The 20,305-nt window shown below is 33.5% G+C and overlaps 1 protein-coding gene and 1 long non-coding RNA gene across 2 annotated transcripts in view; one reads left to right on the plus strand and one right to left on the minus strand.

The window, feature by feature from the left end:
• Nucleotides 1-20,305, minus strand: part of CenG1A (Centaurin gamma 1A) — a 476,859-nt gene that overhangs the window by 390,366 nt on the left and 66,188 nt on the right. The gene's annotated exons all lie outside the window — the stretch shown is intronic.
• LOC147079118 (uncharacterized) lies at nt 986-2,812 on the plus strand. Its single transcript, XR_015071424.1, has 3 exons — nt 986-1,209; nt 1,602-1,793; nt 2,207-2,812. It is a non-coding gene; the product is annotated as an uncharacterized LOC147079118 (long non-coding RNA).

The raw sequence follows: 20,305 nt of genomic DNA on the forward strand, positions 1-20,305 counted from the left end.
TGGTTTCACCCTTCTCCGCATTTTTAGTCTATTTGGTGGAACTTATCCCTTTCCCTCTCCGGCCTTCAACCTGGCCAAATATATCAGCGAAAAAATCGAATGTTTGGCACAGGAAAACGTATGAGAGGAGTTCGCCGATTATGGACTCGTTTGTCTGTTTAACCATCCACGAGTCTCTCAATACCAGCATCCAATCCCCACACTAGGTTATGAATTTATTCATTTTAAAATCAACGGTAGATACATATAAGCATATTGTAAAATATACCATTGATATGGATCTACGGCGTTTCTAAGTATACGGTTAAAATAATCAAGACATGAAAATTTCTCGACTCAGATGGGCTCAGATGCAGCCCGAAAAGTTTTGATATAATTGACCTAAATTGGGTTGATATTAGCATAAGTATATTATTATGTTAAACGTGTAAGAGTATTTTTCAATATACCTACTGGTTATTTATGTGTAGATAACCATTCCAAATTTGAAACACATTATTCTGATATCCAATTATTTAATACATTATTAAAAAAAAAAAAAACACAAATTAACGTTAAATCTACTGTCACTTGCCTACAATCTACGTTTATTGGGATAATTTCTTATCTAATGTCAGAAAGTGTCATTTCTTAAACGTATTTTCTCTGTATACTTATGATACATTTTCATTCGGTTTTTTTTCCGTTAGTTAAGGGCACACATGCTTACCTAGAGTTTCTGTTTTTTCATTTAAAGTTGAACTATGACATTGAATACTAGGTATGATTTTTAAAGTGAAAGTGATATTATGTTACATCTCTTTTACGCATGCTAATATGATCAAAAAGTTATTCTTTCTCTTTCTGTCACATTCGAATTTGATTACCGAAGTTTAAACATTTACTATGCGTATTAGCTGACGTGCTTCGTCGTTTACAAATTATAACATAAATTTAAAAAATATATGTATTTATAATATTAAATATATTTTATAATGTACACAGATTTTTTTAACAACTTTATTATATATACTTTTATTTATTTGTCGCATATTTAAAATGTTCTTGCTTTATTAAAATCTTTTTATTAGCCGGCCAAATAAATCCGTATTTTTGGCCATAGACTAATATAAAAATCTCTCTGCTGTCAAAAGTGTCAAATATTATGTTTACAAATTGCAAGGTACCTAAAACAATTGTGTTTTATATCAGGAATAAGAAACACTATCTGTAAGTACAATATTATGTTATTTATTACTATCGTAGTATTCTGTGTGTTTTGCATATATTATTCAAGTGTTTATTTATTGTTTTCTTAGTCTATACATGCTTTCAATGTTTCATAATTCCGACGTAATACAATCCTTTTTTTGAGGTTAGTTACATTCATTCCAGAATTATATAAAACCTGTGATTTCATATATATTTGTTTGATATAATCTAAGGCGTTCTAGTTGTTATTAAACATGTTACCTACCTGATTACTTTATTTTAGTTAATCAATCTTTTTTGATGCTTTGTATTATCACTAATCCGTTTTAATTACCACTCTTCAAACAGTCGCCAACTATAAAAGATTAAAAATCACACTATTAACAGTTCCTATGTTATGTTTTTTGCAGATGGAGAAAATGTTTACCGAGATCTTTGCTTGTCGACGGTTTCATATGAATAAGATGGAATGAAATAAATCTTTTAATTAATAATGAAATAAATCCAACTTTCGGCGTACGATTCGAACATGGCGTGATTTATGACGTCGACCATCAAGCATATACACCCATTTTATAGATTTAATAGTACAATTACACAAGGTAAATATAAAGTGACTAATGTTTAAAAAATAAAACAATTTTATAAAAACATTTTTGCACTAAATTTATTATCGATAATGATATAAAAGTTGCTATTTTGATTCGTAATATAAAATATAATATAATTGTGCATATCAGTTACTTGTATCATATTAGGTATGTCATTTGGTAGAGCTTACTCTCCAAGTCTTGTCTTTTTCAGTCTCAATATCACTTTGATATTAGAAAAATTGTCTTTCCAACACCAATGAAAGGTGCATGTATCTATACACACACATTTCAAAGGCTTTAAGTTTTCTAGATACTGTATATTACTTCTTCTCTTCGGCTATATCCGCATCTTAGTTGCAGCATATGGATACAATGCGGCGCCTCCAAGAATCTCTGTCACTCTGTTTTTTGCATCGTTCCAGGTCATACTAGCAGTCCGTAACTCCGCCAGATATGCTATATAGATAGTATTTAGCGGCCATCCAGGACGCCGGAATCCGGTTGGCTTGAAGAACAGGCAAACCAGATTGGGATTCTCTTCAGGCACTCGCAGCACGTGGCCGGGCCAGGTACAAAGTTGCGTATTCACTCTCAGCGTGATGGGAGGCTATTTGGTGCGTTCTTTTATCTCCCGTTACTTCTAAAATTACCGCACACCCAGTATCCGTCGTAAACATCTGTTCTCGAAGCTCAGTATACGGTTGCTCGGAGCCTTTGTAAGGTGCCATGACATAAAAACTAGTAAGATATTTAAAATAGCTGCTAGAATGAATACATTGTTGAAAGGAAATGAAAACTGATAATATGATATATCAATTAATTTGTCCATCTGAAGTTGTAGATATCAGTTAATAATTATGTGTTATACCAGTAATTAAATGCTGACTTCAAATGAAAATTGACAATTAAATATTGAAATAATATATTACCAGTTTTGATTTTTTTAAGTACTATACTATATCCATGGTTCATATTACAATGTCATAGTAAAACTTAGAAGAATAAAATATGTCGTAAGACGAAATCAATCTTGGGGTTTTAATATAAGTTAAATAAATAGTACACAGCTAATTTGTTATTACTTTGAATACATGCCATGTCTTTACATCAATAAAAAACAGAAAAACAATTTAATAATGTATAAATATTTATATAAGACTTAACAACGGCTGACATCTAGTTAGACACGATGACCTACATTTAATTTCCTCTTATTTTAAAATTCACCAAGATATATCCTAATAAGTAGGTAAGTATATTACATTTGTACATATAATAAGTAAATCAAGTACAAAATTAAATTACTATTGAAGCAGTATATATGGACCCCACAGAGTAATTAACAATATAATAATTTATATAATTATATCGGGTATATACTATATTGACACATTTTAATGAAGTCTATTTTTCTTGGTACCTACGTTCAATGATAAATGTTGTTTTATATTGTAACATAAACAATGGTAATATGCATTGATCTTTCTGATTTTTAAACTGTGATATCTATTTTATATATCTATTGATTTCTATGTGTATTATTGATACATTATTTATTTCAAATACAATAATTTCAAAACTAACAGTAAATAATATATAGAAAGCGTCATGTTGTTTAGTTGGAAAATCTACTAGGAAATTCCATCCAATCCAAATCCAATTTTTACCAGGTGGGTACTTGTAGGTCAGTTATTTTTGGAATAAAATGAATCCCTTAAAAAATATGAAATAAGAATAGAATGATAAATATTTGTGAAAATTTACCAAATCAACATGTTTAACGTGAATTTTTTCACACTAAAATGATAAATATTGTTAAGAAAATATACACAAACAGTTCATTCAGAAGTTATGACGTTTAAAAGATCCCGCGAGTTAACTCGTGCATGGCACTGATCAGTTATGAGGTGATATCAGTTATAATCATTTATGAGGAATGGTTATAAGCCATTGGCACAACCAATTTGGTTTTTGACCTTGAGAACAAAATGTAATTTTTACACGGGACCAAACTCCACGGCTGCAGACGAATGCTTATACAAAATATGGCACAGTGGAATCGCCAGCAAGATCTTTAGGTATCATTATTTAGATGTAAGTATACATATTATTTTGAATTTCATAAAATTACACTCGTTGTGGGTGTCTAGTAACAGTAAACTATATTAGTAAATTAGATATATCTTGATGAACTATAAAATAGTGATGTAATATAGACTTGTTGAAAATATATTAAGCATAATAAAATTTAAAATAAAAATTTAGAAATTCAGCCTTTCTGGTTCTCTAATATTCATAGATCTACTGGTTCTGGGATCTACTATTTCTGGCAGTAGACAATTCATATAAAAGTGATATATCTTTTTTTCAATCTTTTCAATCCAAAATGTCTCGTCTTTTTTGATTAATTCTATTTTAACAGGAAAATTATGTCCCGTCCAAACTCCAAATAAACAGACATCTTTCTTAGTAATATGAAGCTGCCCCTGAATCTGGAAGTACCAATCGTGATTTTTATCTATTACCATATTCCTGTCTTTATCTACTTTCCAAAATTTAATTTTTTTCTGTACAATAGCTTCATCTGCACTTATTCCAGCAGCTGAGAAAGGACATTTTATTTCAATAATTGTATCATCATCGCTGATGCCATCTGGCATTGCACCGATAAAATCATACACATCATCGATAAACAATCCACATCTCTCAATCTTAATTCGTTCTTGTACACTAAGCTGTTGTAAAGCTATTGATTCATTTTCTTTACCATATTTTACCGCTTTCACGTTGGCTAATGATTGGCTATATAATAAACGTTTTACCAAAGGCCCAAATTTTGTATTTTCTCGCCGCTTACACACCTTTCCAAAAACAGAGGCAGTAAGAAGGTTTCGTCGCCTTTCTAGCCATTCTGCACATTCAGATTGTAATACAGTGCGTCTTTCTATATCCCTCCTCTCATAGTTTGTCAGTTTGAGTTTTTTCAAAAAAGTTTCTTTTAACAATTGATATTGATTTTTGTCCATATCAGGTTTTTGGCAACTCTCTCCATAATCTGGATTAGATAAAGGAACAGAATGTATTGGTTTTCGCCAAGGTTTTCCTATTTTTTTTTTATTTATTTTCAACCTTCTTGATTCTAAGCGATTTATGAAGGCTTTTGGGCTATTTTTATAAACTTGTTTTTGAATTGTGCAATGTAACTTATTTGTATTAAATGCGATTACCGCCGCTGCACATCGTCCCATGTACGATTGTCTTTGAGAGTAGTTAATTCTCTTGCCGCCTACAAATTTTGCAATCATGTTATTAAAAGATTCTGAAATATTAGTAGAAAAATTATAAATTAAACTTTTTGAATTTAGCACCAAACGAGAATTATATATCATTAATTGAGAAAATAGACTGCATTACTTTAATGCTGGTACATAATTTACATCAAGCATGTCCTCTGTATTTGGTTCATTTGTACAAAAATATGGTAGACAAGAAGTATGGTCTCCAAAAACATGGTGCGGTCCATTAATTAAATCTTTTTTCAAAGCGATAACCTTTTCTTCAAAAATACTATCTTGTAGTTTTCTATACTTGATTGCACCTATGACGGCTTTCCGCAGACGTCTTTTTCTTGACGCAATGATTTTTCTTACATTCAAGGGATATCTTGTGTCTTTGGTTAATGCCTCTATTTTGCCACAATAATTTCTAATTAAATGGTTTTTACATTCAACTTTCTAGACAGTTACATTCGGATATGGGTGACAATCAAGAATTTTTTTGTATGTGCTGGAATCTCCATCAGCAATCAATTTTGAATAAATCAATCCATGTGTATTAATAGATTCTTTAAAGCCTTCTAATATTGCTGTAGATTCCATTCCAGCTGACGGACCGGTGTAATTTAAAAAGCATTTATGTTGTTGAGCAGGGATATTTTTATTTTTAGCTTTGGCGCACAAATCGCAATATTTATTTTTCACTGACATGTACAAAATCTTTCCGGTTCTTTGACCAATGATCGTGGCAGCGCCAGATGCTGCGGAATAATTGCATCTGTATGAACGTTTCGACCAACAGCCGTCTGCAACAACTGATATCATGGGAATACCAGAAGAATCGACGTCACCATTTTCGATTGCAAGTTGTCGCTCTTCTTTCGCAGCGTTTTCCATACTCTTATTTTTGGTTTCTTCAAACCACTCGTACACCTTCTGTTGACTCTTTCTGTATGTTCTTGCTGTAATCGATGGTACGTCAATTGCTGAACACATTTCTTCCAGATTTGAAAATCCACTGCCGATACTGATTATACTGGATACAAATGCGTCACACAGATTCATTTTGTTTTTGTTCATTTCAGTGGTATATAATTTTAATTTTTTACCACAAAGTTTACATTGGATAAAAAATGTACTACTAAAGTTATCCCGATTTTCCCCAAAAATTTCTAAATGTGATAAATTACAATTAAATGGAGAATCATGGTGGCTAATTAATTGAAGTTGTTGGAAAAAATATGAAAAGTCTATAATTCTACGGCCTTCTACACGGAATTTAGGGCTTGAATCTTCAATTTCATTTTCTATAATAAATTCTTCGTGTTCGTGTTCAAATGTGGGATGAAATTCTGGTTCAGGTAGTATGCTTTGAGGATTTCCATGCTCAGGCATAGTCTTCGGCAATATATCAATACTATAATACATTCAAAAATATTAGTTTAGTAGATAGTTAACAGAAAACAAAATGTATAGCTGCTATTAATTATTGTACCAGATTATAATTTTTGTCACAGACACACTAATTTCGAATAAGACATGGCACAAACATAATATAAGTACAAATGATCATTATACTTAATTGTGTGTATTAATAAGTAATACGCAAAACTTCCTTTTGCAAGATAAATAAATATTGTGAACCAAAATTTTCTGTGAAATGTGGTTTTTTCAACTATGTATAATTATGTCAAATTATAAAATAATAAATTCAAACCTTTGTGTTTTTAATGTATTAATATTTCCATCTTTTCTCCTACGTCTTTTTTTGGAACTTCCAGCCATCGGATAGTGAGTTCGTGGCATTTTTTGTAAGTACAATCGATATAAATAATTGTGATAATATTGTTAGGTACCTATGTCAAAAACCGAGGATGAAAATTTCGCATTCCCGCTGAAATAAATGACGTTCATAGTATTGCCAGGCTAAACTTTCGAAATTAAAGTTAATTTAAAAGAAAAAACTATTTCATTGGAAAATATTATGTAAGTACAGGCATCCATTATTATGTTATTATTTGATGAAAGTATTCTTTAAAATCATCTGTATTATTATAATCTCGCAAATTCATAATTTAGTAAAAGTTAAATTTTCTGTAATATAAATATCAGTAGGTACCTAACCTAGGTAGATTCATAATTTGGCTAAGTAAAAAATATAGATATTTTTACTTCGCGATGTGTTTGAGGTGTTCTAAATTATGTAAGTATGTTTAATAACAAATGTGAAATTCGTAAAACCTCATGTGTATTATTTATTAAATAAAAATAGTAAAACTAATAGTAGATACAAATGGTGAAAAACTTCTTTCAATTATTTACTAAAATATCAATCCAATAATATTTTAGTAGATATGGCAATACTGGACGACCTGATATATTTCACTGAAATAAAATAAAATCTATCACAATTTATAAAATACATACCTACTACAATCATAATTATTTTGAATGTAGAGGGAGATAGTTATAGAAAGGGACAGAAAACTGATTGCTATGTTGCAATATTAGGCAAAATAGATTGCAACAGTGTTAAAAATTGTAATGTATGATTTAGTATGACATAACGTAGAATTGACGCAAATACAAATTTCTTCAGATTTTTTTTTGTTTTGTCCTCAAATGTCAAAATATGTTTTCCTTTTGAATAATTTGTCCGAATTTATGTTTGTATCACCTATTTTTGTGCACAATTTGTAGCATTCACTTTTATAAACATATTTTTATACAATATTCGTGGATTGGCGTATTTTTTTGGTCATATGAAGTGAAAATAGCACCAGCTAAAGATTCCATACATCTAACGCCAAATTTGCAGGCGGTCTGACGTCCCATCGAGTTGGTCAAATATTTCGTGAAATGGTTGTTTTTAAAATGTATCTATTTAGTATTATAAATTTATATTTAACAAGATATTTCATCATTTATTCAATGATTAATGATAACCCTTCTGATACGTAGCTTTAGATTATTTGGAATGTCTATAATTATCGCATATTTTAATAACAAAATATCCAGTCGATTCCGTTAGATTTAGAGCCAACAGAAACTGCAAATATTATAATTATACTGAATATATTTTACTACATTATGTTTGATAACATTAAAGCTATCTATAATAAACGTTTTGACATAATATTTAGTGGAAAAAACGGTTATCAACACAGTCTATTAATGTCACAAAAATATGGCTTCGTTATCAATTATTACATTTCAAGGTTCCAAAGAATATTATTTTACGTCATAAAAATACTTTATGCAGTTATCAAATGTTTAACATAAATATTTGCCGATGAATAAGCTTCATAATTATATAAATAGTTTTTCTATAAATCTTACGTAAGATTCAGGCTTAACCTCCGAAAATACCAGAAAATAGCTGACATGGAACACCTTCCCCCTTAAGTCTAATAATTATTGCTGATCTAACAAAATTGCATGTAGAATGAGCAAGGTAAGCAAGCTGCTTCAAAGAAATTCAAATGCGACAGTAAGTGATTCGACCCACCTGCAGGCATGTGATGTGATGGATAGGTCCAGTAAAACAACAAACACGGAAAAAATATCAATTTTAATTATAATAATATAAAATTAACTAAGTAACTACCTAAATATTATTTTTCAAGAATAGTTCTCAAGTTTAAACAATAAATAAATCTAATAAAAACCTAAATTGGACAGTTTGGTGCGAAGTTTGGACACACGGCTTCGAGATTAACGATTGCCGTGTGATATTTGGACTTGTGTTCGTGCTCGGAATTACGATGAGCCTTCAGGTGCTACGGGAAAACAAAACAACACAAGTAAAGACGAAATAAAATGCAAAGAACTTTACAAAGTTAGACCGCATAGCACGTGCCTTAGAATAAAATACGTTGGGGGTTGAATAAATTGTCTGAGGTGCACTATTATACCTGACCTGCGATGGTTAATAGACCGATTCAATTATGGAATAAAAAGCATTGAGTACCCACCTACTCACTTATTTTGAAATGATTTAACTGTTGTATTATTCTATTTGAATTTTTAGCGACCCGAGTATCGCCATTCGCTTTCTTTAGGAATACAAACATTCGCCTGCGGTAAATGTAAGTAACTATAACCCCATCCTCACAATCATTTTATTACAGGGGTGGCCAACCTTTTACATACCATGCGCCATTTTTTTTCACAGACGACTTCAGATGCGTCATACAACCGAAGCACCTCTTCTACCTTCTTACGTTCACGGTTGGGGTTGGAAAATAGGGATAAGGGTAGGATCTGATTCGCTTAGGGGAGGAAGAGGAATAACTCAATCACGCAATTAAATTAATTAATTTATGCAAGTTCAAACAACACACTTGTCACAGAAATATCTATAAGTATAGTTTTTTGTGCGAAATATGAAATTAGCGATCAATATTTATAGCTAATTTAGTAGTAAAGATGGTTAAATGTGCTGCGTTTAAATGTGATAGACTTACTGGCAAGCAGGATGATAACGTTTCATAATATGTGATAAAATCGAGGTTCTACGGTGCGTCATACGCAAAGAAAACGGCTTCATATTATAGCCGTGGAATAACCTCATTTTTAGTATGATTGCTTTGAGTACACGTACCTACCATTGCCATATATCTAGTAAAATGGTACCTATATCATACAATACGCAATAGGTGCATCATTATCATATTATGCCAACTTAATTAGTAAGATAACATACGGATAGCTAGTCAGTTATAACCGGCAATGCAATTTTAGTTTATTACAGTTGTCTATTTTTAACTCAGCTTGCTTATTAGCAGTCCTGTTATAACGTTATTTATTATCCCGTTGATTTCCAGACCACATACATGAGTATGACACTTTATATTTAATTAATCAGTCGATATTTTCGACTCATTCAGTGCAATATATTTTTTAATCAATCCTGGTTAGCGTGTCGCCAGGTTTCCAGTGTTGCCACACCCCCGAGCATCCATTTTGACTTTGGCTGAAATAAACTAGTCTAAAAACGTCGCCTCCGCTCATTGCATGACAGTTCGTTCTTTCAATGTTTTCAGTGCTTTTTAAACTTGAACTCTTTTTGTTACCTTTACAATAAACTAACTAAGGAATATGGGTAAAATCTCAGAGCAATACTACTAAAGCGAGATGGTATTATCCGGCAATATGAAGCCGTTTTCTTTGCGTATGACATATTCATATTGCAGTAGAACCTATATTTTATTATTATTACTTACCTATGAAAAGTTATCGTTATACCATCATATTTCTTCTCAGTACGGCTACCAAATTGGAATACAACACAAATGTAACCATCAATAGTACTAAATTAACTATGGATAAATAATGACCACTAGCTTTATATTTCACATAAAAAAATATATATTTTGGCAACACGTCGATACTCCCGGTTTTGCCCTAAGCACATAAACCAAACCAATATTTACCGGCTTCGCTTTTAGGTTCACTGCGTCGATTATTTATATATTGTGTTCTATCTTACTTTGACGCATATTGCGGAGATAATAAGTGTACCGAATGCTTTCTGACTCGTCTATAATATCTCTACCTACTTATATCAATGATGTTTATATATGGATACTAACAAATATGTTTCAAGTAATCAGGTAAGTATAAGTAGGTATATTTAGTTTTTATGAATACCTATAGTGGTTTTCTAACATGAATTGATAGTTAACACCATTAAAATGTAGAAATCATCATTCTTTTCCAATTTACGATTGCTTTATTACATGCTTAATTGAAAGCGATAATTTATGATTAGGTACCGTCTTCTTGCTTTTATGTTTGTAATATACCGTTAGATTTGACTAGAGTCCGGATCTCACAATCATTAACTTTGGAGATCTTCCGGGAACATCAGCAAGGACCCGCCGATCAGCGGGTCTTCCGTGCGACACGATGTGTGGTATCCTACCTATTTTTACCCATCATTTCCACGTATGCATTTCAGAAGATATATCTCATAAGAAATTAAAAAGAAATAATATTCTCCCGCTGCACAGTTTCAAGTCCATCGAGTTCGTTATTTTTGTCTACCAACCGCGCCAAAAATGAACGAATGCGTCCATCATAAAATTAATAATATGATTCACCTATGCGACGTATTGTCGCTTACGACTATTTGGCCATCATATCCGCTAATTCAATTACTTATTTTACGGTTATTGGTGAACTAAATATGTGACAAACGATAATAATGAATAAGTACCACTTATGCAAAGTACCCAATTGATCACTTTCATCCATAAACAGAAATTATAGGTGGGAAAATTCTATACCTATAGCCAATAATTCTTACTATCGTGGAGAATAATTTTCACTATGCACAGTTTCCTCATAACATCTAGGTATTTACAACAAATATAATAAAAGCTACACAGCATCAAAATATCTTTTAAAGTTTCACATGAAAAGTGAGACGGTACCTATGTACCAACGTCCTACTGCAACCTTTATTCGATTAACTTCGAGTGGACGATAGAGAGCTATGAAATGTAATCCCATTTCAAGTGGAGTGGTGAATGATGATAATTTAATATACGGTTGATAGGTATCTCACTGGACGTATTTAAAAACTGAACTCAATAACAGAAGGGGGTAGTGGTGTGGTGGAGCTTTCCCCAAGCCTCCAACAAGAAAACGGCGGAGTCTACGTTATCAAAATAACATAGTTTATGTTTATAATAACTATGGCTACAAATTAACCTGAGCATTTTCCACTGTTGTCAGCCGAAAAAAGGTTATCAGGTAGGTACTCGGACGAACCGAGTCTGTGATCTGGAAGATATTTGTTAAAGTCAAACCTTGCTCGTCTCAAATCCGTGCAAAAATTAAATTAAAAATCAAGCGAGCTTTTTTAGTCAAGTACTGCCTTATCAATATAGGTAGGTACTACATTCCTGCGTTATTGTTTGGTAAGGCGTTCCGTAAGGTTCCAGTGATCAAGGGTTGTAGCAGATAAGGATATAAAGATATTTGAAGATCACATGCAATTACAGCGTAGGTATTAATAACTGAGGCGTGATACAGTATTCAGTTGAAATGAATTCAATTAAGTATCGACATGTCGAGAGTTAAGGCCCGAATGACCCAGCCTAGGGAAGTAACCGGGTCCAAGCGACCATGTGTTTAACGGAACGTCTTTAGCCGATGGTAGGTACGGCCTGCCTTCTCAGATGTATGTAACCACGGTCTTCACATGTAATTTGTGTTTAAATAATTCTTAAAGCTAATTTTTAATGATTGAGATTTTACAGTAAGGACTCCACTCCGCTTATTTGGCTGCTAAATGCCGATTCTTTTCAGAGGGTGCCCAAAATATAGGTATTAATAGGTACTTACCACGAATCATATAGGTATCGCATTATTTGCTGTTAATTTTTGAAAAATGTACCTACCAAACATATTTTATTTCATAGATGTAGAGGGAAAAAAGCTTAGCGACTGAGAATTCACGACACTACTTTGCATACAAAGTTTATCTGATATCGTAAACGCTTCGAGTCTGAAATTTATATGACTTGCCTCGTTTCCCAGTCGCGATGTACCTAGTAGTTTTGAGAAAAATTTACTTAGTATCTGAGTAAACTGGTGGATTGTTGGTATGAAAAATATAAGAATTGCTTCTAGAATTATCAGAATATTAACGTAAATACTTATATTTTGCTTTAGTACGGTTTATCCCATTTATTTAATATACTTATACTTACTTATATTAAAAAATACATATATTTATACTTAATTCTATTATAGTGGATGAAATTATAAAAACTACCTACCCATATGATCTTTTTATGATCGGACATGGCAACTAATATAATAATAGTAGATACACTAACAATAGTTTCACGGCTCTAATAACACATTTAGCAAATGAACTGAAATATTCAATTATCCACCTGCCAAACTAAATTGTCTACATTTGCTACCTACAGAATCATTCATGCCTACTTGATAAAGGTATTTTTTACGGTCCCGTAGGTTTTCTTTTCAAGTAACCGCGATAATAACAAGCTAGATATCATTGAACAAACTTATTTCGATGGTAAAATAATTATTTAAAACAATTTACGTAAGTAGTTAGTCGGAGCCTACATCAGTAGGTATATACGTAAATTAAGTCCACTTTACAGTTGGGAATACTATATTATATGGGCTCAACGCATGCGAATGTTTATATTAATAACCATTAAAATAAACAAACAGTATCATCACTCATCAAAAACGTGAGTGCACTCAATCAATAAAACATGTTTAAAAAACAGCAACAAGAATGCAATCGAAGCGAACTTCCACGAGCGGAAAAAGTTTAATCACGGCGAGCTTTTGATCTTCAAAAAGCTGTAAGCTCCGGTGGTAGTAGTAAACACGGTCGGGACGGTTACAAAAGGTAGCGGTGCCGAAATCCTCTATCCAAGTGCTTTCCAAATAAAAATTTGTTCTCTCATCATGTTAAATGTCGGAAGCACAAACGAGCCATTAACATCATCTCGCACGCACTTGAACCATTTGAATGCCGCTGAATGTTTACGATAAAGGAAATCTCGGTTACCAAGATGGCTTACTACTTGCTCGATAATAATATGTTAAGGAAGTGCACTGAAACACAAAAGTTTATTCTGTAGAAGAATGTGGAAGAATATTAAATTTTATTCAAATTTCCAAAAAATATCTCATCGTTGTGCCATGTGTTGCCACGTAGGTACCTAACTTCGAAGAATAACTATCTCGTAGACGCCTACGATGGCCGCGCGGCTTAAGCGTCGGCCTATAACGTCGTGGGTCCCAGGTTCGAATCTTGGGTTTGGCAAGTACACATTGCTTTTCAATTTGTGTAGAGTCAGAGTATTGACCTAATAGGTTGAGCAAGTGGCTAACATCCATTTCTTGTAAAAACAAAAATCTGTTATTACAAAAACCTCCACTCTGTGGAGGCCCATACGATCTTATTAGGATCGGATATGGTCGATATGAGATAATAATATAACGACCTCTAGGCCTATCTGTCGAACGTTTCCTACAATTGTATGATAAGATTTGCCGAACAATTGTCTATATTACACCTCACACTTTTACTTGTTCCCTCCCTAATCCAATTATATTACTAATTGTGACTATTTATTTTAGAATTATTAACCACGTCCTTACTTTTTCGTACAAGGTGATGTCAGTAAATTTGAACAATCACAAACACACATGCTTTGAGAAAGACACATAAATATTGTGTCCTCACCGGGAATCGAACTTCTCGAATCTCTCATGAGTGGAAGGCCAGCGCCTAACTCACTGCACCACGAGAGCCACCACTAATTGTGACTTGGTGTAGCTGTAGTAGCTATTCGGTGTACGTTGGATATTTCTCGTATATTTAACTCCTGAATATTCCAAGAAAATATATATTATGAATTTAAGGGTGACTTGGTATAGTAGCTAATCAATAATCAATACCTGCTACCAGCCACCAACAATAGAGTAGGAAGGTACGCAAATACAGAGACTACTAACTACTTATTCGAAGCAATATGAAAGCAACAAAATTTTAATTATGCAATTCCATAGGCTTCGAAGCAAACAATAATGTGATTTGACTATTTCAGCATAATCGTCACCAGCGTGAATGACAGGTGCGATTTATTAATTTTGAATAAATCAAAATTGAAGATCGAATTCCAATAATGTGCGATGTTGATTTTCATATAGGTAGAGTAGCGTAAAATTCCGGGTACCAAAGACCGGATCGAAACAAAAATATAGTAATGCCCACCTACTGAAGAGAGATCAACACTACACAGATTTATGATAATTAATGATAACACAAAAGATAATTTTCCCTTGATTCAAATTAGTTTGATAATATTTAAAATATTATGGACGCAGAGGAAAATACGCGATTTTTGTCGTGGAGAATGCTCAGTCGAGAATATCCGAGTAATGCGTACATTAAGGTGCATTTAGACCACGGGTGGCAACCTTTTCAGCAGCCGGGCCAGATTCCAAAAATGAGACTTCTTACCGGGCAGCACAACCGATTTTTTTATTATACAAAACAAAAAATAAATATATATATTAATAGAATAAAACAAAAATGAGAATCCAACATATTTATTAGATTAGACTTTTTTAAATAATAAAAATAAACAAAAAAATATAAAATAATAAATTTTAGTGAGAAATTTGATTTTGTGTGGCATAACTAAGTGCATCAATATCGATATCGAGTGAGGTTGTTCCTACACGCAAACAGTTTTCTAGATGCACATCAGTAATTCGTGTTCTCACTCGGGATTTGATATGCTTCATCCGACTAAAAAGCTGTTTACACGTGTAGGTGTTTCCAAATAGCGAAGTCAGCATTAGAGCATGTTTGTACAATGCAGGATATTTCTCCTTGTCCAAATATGTTTTGTAAAACTCTTCCAAACCAACCTGATGGAACTTCTCCTTCAACTGTTTTGTTTTTCACAATGTTCTATTTGTAAATTTCCCAGTAATAAATTCACGTCTACGGAGAATGGCGTTGCAAATACAGCAAAAAGCACACGGTGCTTTTTAAAATCTTGAGCCAATATGCGATATTAGCACATCTAGCAGCAGCATTTGATATTACTTTTATTTTCTCACTGCTCCACGGGCCACAAATTGACACCCAGTGGGCCGTGTGCGGTCCGCGGGCCACGGGTTGGCCACCCATGATTTAGACCAAGCGAGCGAATGTTCGTTCTTCCCCCACTCCTCGCCAAAAAGCGTTTACGTCGAGAATTTCGCTGGAGTGGGGGAAGAACGAACATTCCATCGCTTGGTCTAAATCAGGCCTTATACGTATAATTTGTGTTGAGTATTCTAGAATATGCTAGCATTATTTGGAGTCCTCACAGGTCCTCACATAATGACAATCAAAAGGATTTTCTAGGTATCAATGCAATTCTTGTCTACCCGAAGAGTGATTACTCTTTTAAGGCATTTCTTTATACGTATTCGTGGATTCATTTACAATCCGTCTATAGTGGCAAGTATAAATTTTTATGTCCCCGCCAATATCACACGTAGCTCTGCGGTCTTCAGGTCGCGGTCGCAAGACGGATGTGATGTTTCATGATGCTGTGTATCGTGCGATTAGCACCATGGAGGTTGATATATTTTTAGTATAGCGTTTGTGGTCGTTTTAAATAGGTTAAATTTTTAATTGTTTTTATTATGTTCATGTTTGTTATTAGTAATTAAGTATTTTAATTCATTTCATGTCTATTTATACTTTCAAAGTGTTTATAATTTTGAATTGAGTTTTATTATGTATTATGGCGCATTGGCAAATAGCTGTAATTCCGTAATACTTTTCTATAATAAATAAACAAAACACACGTGGATTCCGAAACTTAGGAAGTAGGTAATCATTTTTGATGTATTTGCGGACCTTTTAATTAATATTTAATTATCACATTTAAATAACATGCTAATTAAGTATATTATAATGGGCAACTGATGGGCAATGCACCAGATGCGTTGGACGCAGTGAATAGGTAATTAACAAAATTCAACTTATTCCAATTAACATTGGAAACAGTTTCGTCTGCTTAAAAATAATGTGTAGTGTGGACCTACTTTGTGGAGACCCAAGTGCTCCGCTCGGGAGCGAAACGGTAATTTACATTTGTTCAAGTCAAGGTAAACGATGACAATAGCATGTCTATTTATACTGATGAAAGTAGGTAGGTATCTAAATTCCTGTGGAATGAACTATAAAATATATCTTGAGTTTGAGAATGATACTCACAATTTTAGAATAGCAGACAAAAGGTTAACAACGTCTCGAAACACTTAGCTGGTTGTTTGAACTACATAGTATTATTTACAAAGTAAACCCGTTGAACGATAACAATGCTAAACCTAACCGCTAAAGATAATTACACGTTGAAGGGTAAGATGGTAAAATGTCGTTAATTTGATATTATTGTCATTGATATGGCTTTATAAATTCTCAACTATCTAAACTTGGCAACTACTAAGTTTTGACTATAATTATTGAACCTCAATGAACTATTATTATTACACGAGTTGATGTCAATTCTGGATTGATTTTAATATACCTACTAGTTGAATTAGTAACATAGACAAATATCATGTAAGTTAGCGCATTGAAACATGGCAGTTTTAAAATAATATTTATGACTGCCACCTTTATTTATTTTTTGACATTTCGGTAAATACCTAATGTAGGTATGACATAATATCAGCACGCGATTTTTGTGATACCTACCTGTAATAATTATTGATGCCGTATGTCCTTTTACAAGTTATATTTGAATTATGATGAGAATGCCTTAGTTTCGTACACGTCGATCATATAATTATTATCATTTTCGATGTATTCTTTTATTTACTACACACATTGACGTGTAGTGAATAAAACAATACCATACATTCATCACATATCCAAGATTCTGGTATTATCCCCTGGTAATAACTGCATATTTAATAAATCATAGATGATTAATCACTTTAAGATTGCCTTTGCTGCTAGAAAGCCTTTGAGGTGTGGTGGTGTTGGCGTCGAATGCTTCGTATTTCTTGGACGGAGCACAGGACGAACCAGTCAACCATCCAGAGACTGAAGATAAAGGAACGGCTCTCGACAATATTTCTGAGAAGAATTCTGCAGTTTTTTGGACATATTATCAGGCGCGGACCGAACAACCTGGAGAGACTGGTAGTTTTTGGTGGCCTCCAGGGAAGGCGAAGCAGAGGAAGAGCGTCTGCGCGCTGGAGCGACCAAGTGAAAGAGCTGACTGGGGGCACCATTCATTCTGCCCTGAGAGATGCGGAAGATCGAGAAGGATGGAAAGTCTTGGTCGCTCAAAGGATGGCGAAATTCAAATGTGGTAAGTTGATAGGCAAGTGCCTACCTATAGATACACTATCATCCACATTGCTTACCTACTTCCAAAAGTCCTATTTATACCATGTACGTATCTATTCACAGAATGTGCATAAAATTCATAAGAAAATCGTGCATATGCGCCTATTCCATGCCTTTTTGGAATATTTTTCATGACCACAGGCAGCACAGCCACGCGATGGTTTGTTCATTGCAGCTGTTTTCAGTGGTGCAAACTTTGTATTATGGTTTGTATACCCCACCTATTAAGTTACCAGTAATGATCTGTTGCGGTATACTACAATGTTCAAAATGCTTTAATTGCCAGTGGCCGACACTACGAAACGACCGTTAATTGTAAACAAAAAAGCTTTACGATAGTTTAATAATATCAACATAACATAAGAATAATTGTTATATTGCCATTCAGAAAATAAATGAGTATGTAATAAAAAATATTGTTGTATTATTAATTATTATAAGATAACTAATCTTTAATTTATTATTAGACATTAATACATGGTATACTTAATTAAATGAGACATACATAGCTACTGATATAATATTTTATAAGCGATAGTGTATATATAGCATGGCCCCCAAAAGGGGGGGCTGACAGGGCTCTAGCCCGGGGGCCTGGGCTTAGGGGGACCCGACTAGTTGTGAGATAAACAAACACCACGAATCTGTTCTATTCCATAAAAGTCGCCTGCGACGCTATTTTACATAAAGAGTAGGTATTAAAATTTAAAAATATGTAAGTAGTTGTGCAATGCAATATGATATGATATGATGGTTGATTTAACTAAATGAAAATTCACGTGTATAATTTTATATTATACATAATTATTTTTGTGTTTCCTGAATAATAAAAATGGCTATTATTCATCCAATATCGAAGGCTCGCATATTACTTGGCTACCACAAGAGGGGGGCGCGACTAGTGGTTCATAATATGATGCCGAGTGCTGAAAACTCAATAATTCAAGGGGATATATTAAAAAATATAGAAAATCGCTAAAACACACGCAATACAATTTGGGGAACACCACACTGCCCTTAACCTTGGGCGATGAGGAGGGGGGCCCGCTTCAGGATCTGGGGGCCATGATATACCTACAGCATATTGTGTGTCCAACCCAAAGCAGACAAAGTCCGCTCAGTTACATTGAGTGAAGAGAGATTCTATTAGGCCGCACGTAGAAAAAACGCCTTTTTAACTCTTATTTCAAAAGAAAAACTCATTTCTCTCTACATGTCAGTACTAAAAGTGGCCGGTTTCTGTGGGTAAGTAGGTCCCATAAGCTATTTTGCTAATGCCGATATTGAAATAGATTTCTCAATGCTCACGGTGAACTGTTATACGGTAATTTTTTTGTATAAATCTTCCCCTACGCCCCCGGACTGCTCAACATTATCTTCTTTTATGATCATTGACTTTGATTTAGCAAGCGCAATCTCCGAATCGTAATTGATTGGACTCCTATGAAAACTACGTATCTACATACCGCAGAGTTGAGCATAATATATGTTCCTCAAATTATTGCCCCTTTTGTACATGGATCCTTCATTTACGTGAATATTAATGTCCAGGTTTCCGAGGCGTAAGTGAGAACATTACTTACAAGTGTCTTCGCTGAGATAGTCTACGGAACTTACTAAATTGAAATTGAATATATTATGAAGAATTGACAGTAAAAAATATTTTGGGATTATTATACTTAGCTGTCGGGAATTCCTCTAATATGAAAATGTGATCAACACCCATACTATACAGTTATGAAGGTTTATTTGTAAGCTATGTATATACATAGGCTAGTCGACGTTGAACCGTATGTTTGGGAGTGGTCGTCTTCATACAATAGGGAGTATTTTGCACATTTATCGGCTTCTTATTTAGATGATTATTGAACCTTGTCTGGCTGGCTGTAAATATTTATTTCGGGATTCGAGGCGTACCACGTAAATATCGTTGCATTGTAAATATCATGGACTCCGAAATCAATACTAGAATTAAAGAATCGTAATAAAGATAAATAATTAATATGATAATTAATTACTTACCATATACCTATACGTAAACAGTCCATGTCCAAAATACGGCCCATGTTACTCTCTTTGCTCTTAGAATGGATATCGCGATACTATTTCACCGCAAGCCTTCAGCGTTTAGCATCCCTTGCAAAGAATCGCGTGATAAGGGGCAGTGACTGGCGAAACGGGGATGATCACCAAACAAACTAAACCAACACACCCACCTACGGGCTTTCGACCCTACATGGACGAGAATATTCTCATATTATGACGCGGTCAAACGCCTCTAAAATTACAACAGTGTCGGCCAGTGGGTAACGTACAACGCA

Source organism: Rhyacophila brunnea, unplaced genomic scaffold (assembly GCF_057557595.1).
Source record: "Rhyacophila brunnea isolate RB1 unplaced genomic scaffold, BYU_Rbru_1.0 scaffold_10, whole genome shotgun sequence".
NCBI classification, from domain to species: Eukaryota; Metazoa; Arthropoda; class Insecta; order Trichoptera; family Rhyacophilidae; genus Rhyacophila; species Rhyacophila brunnea.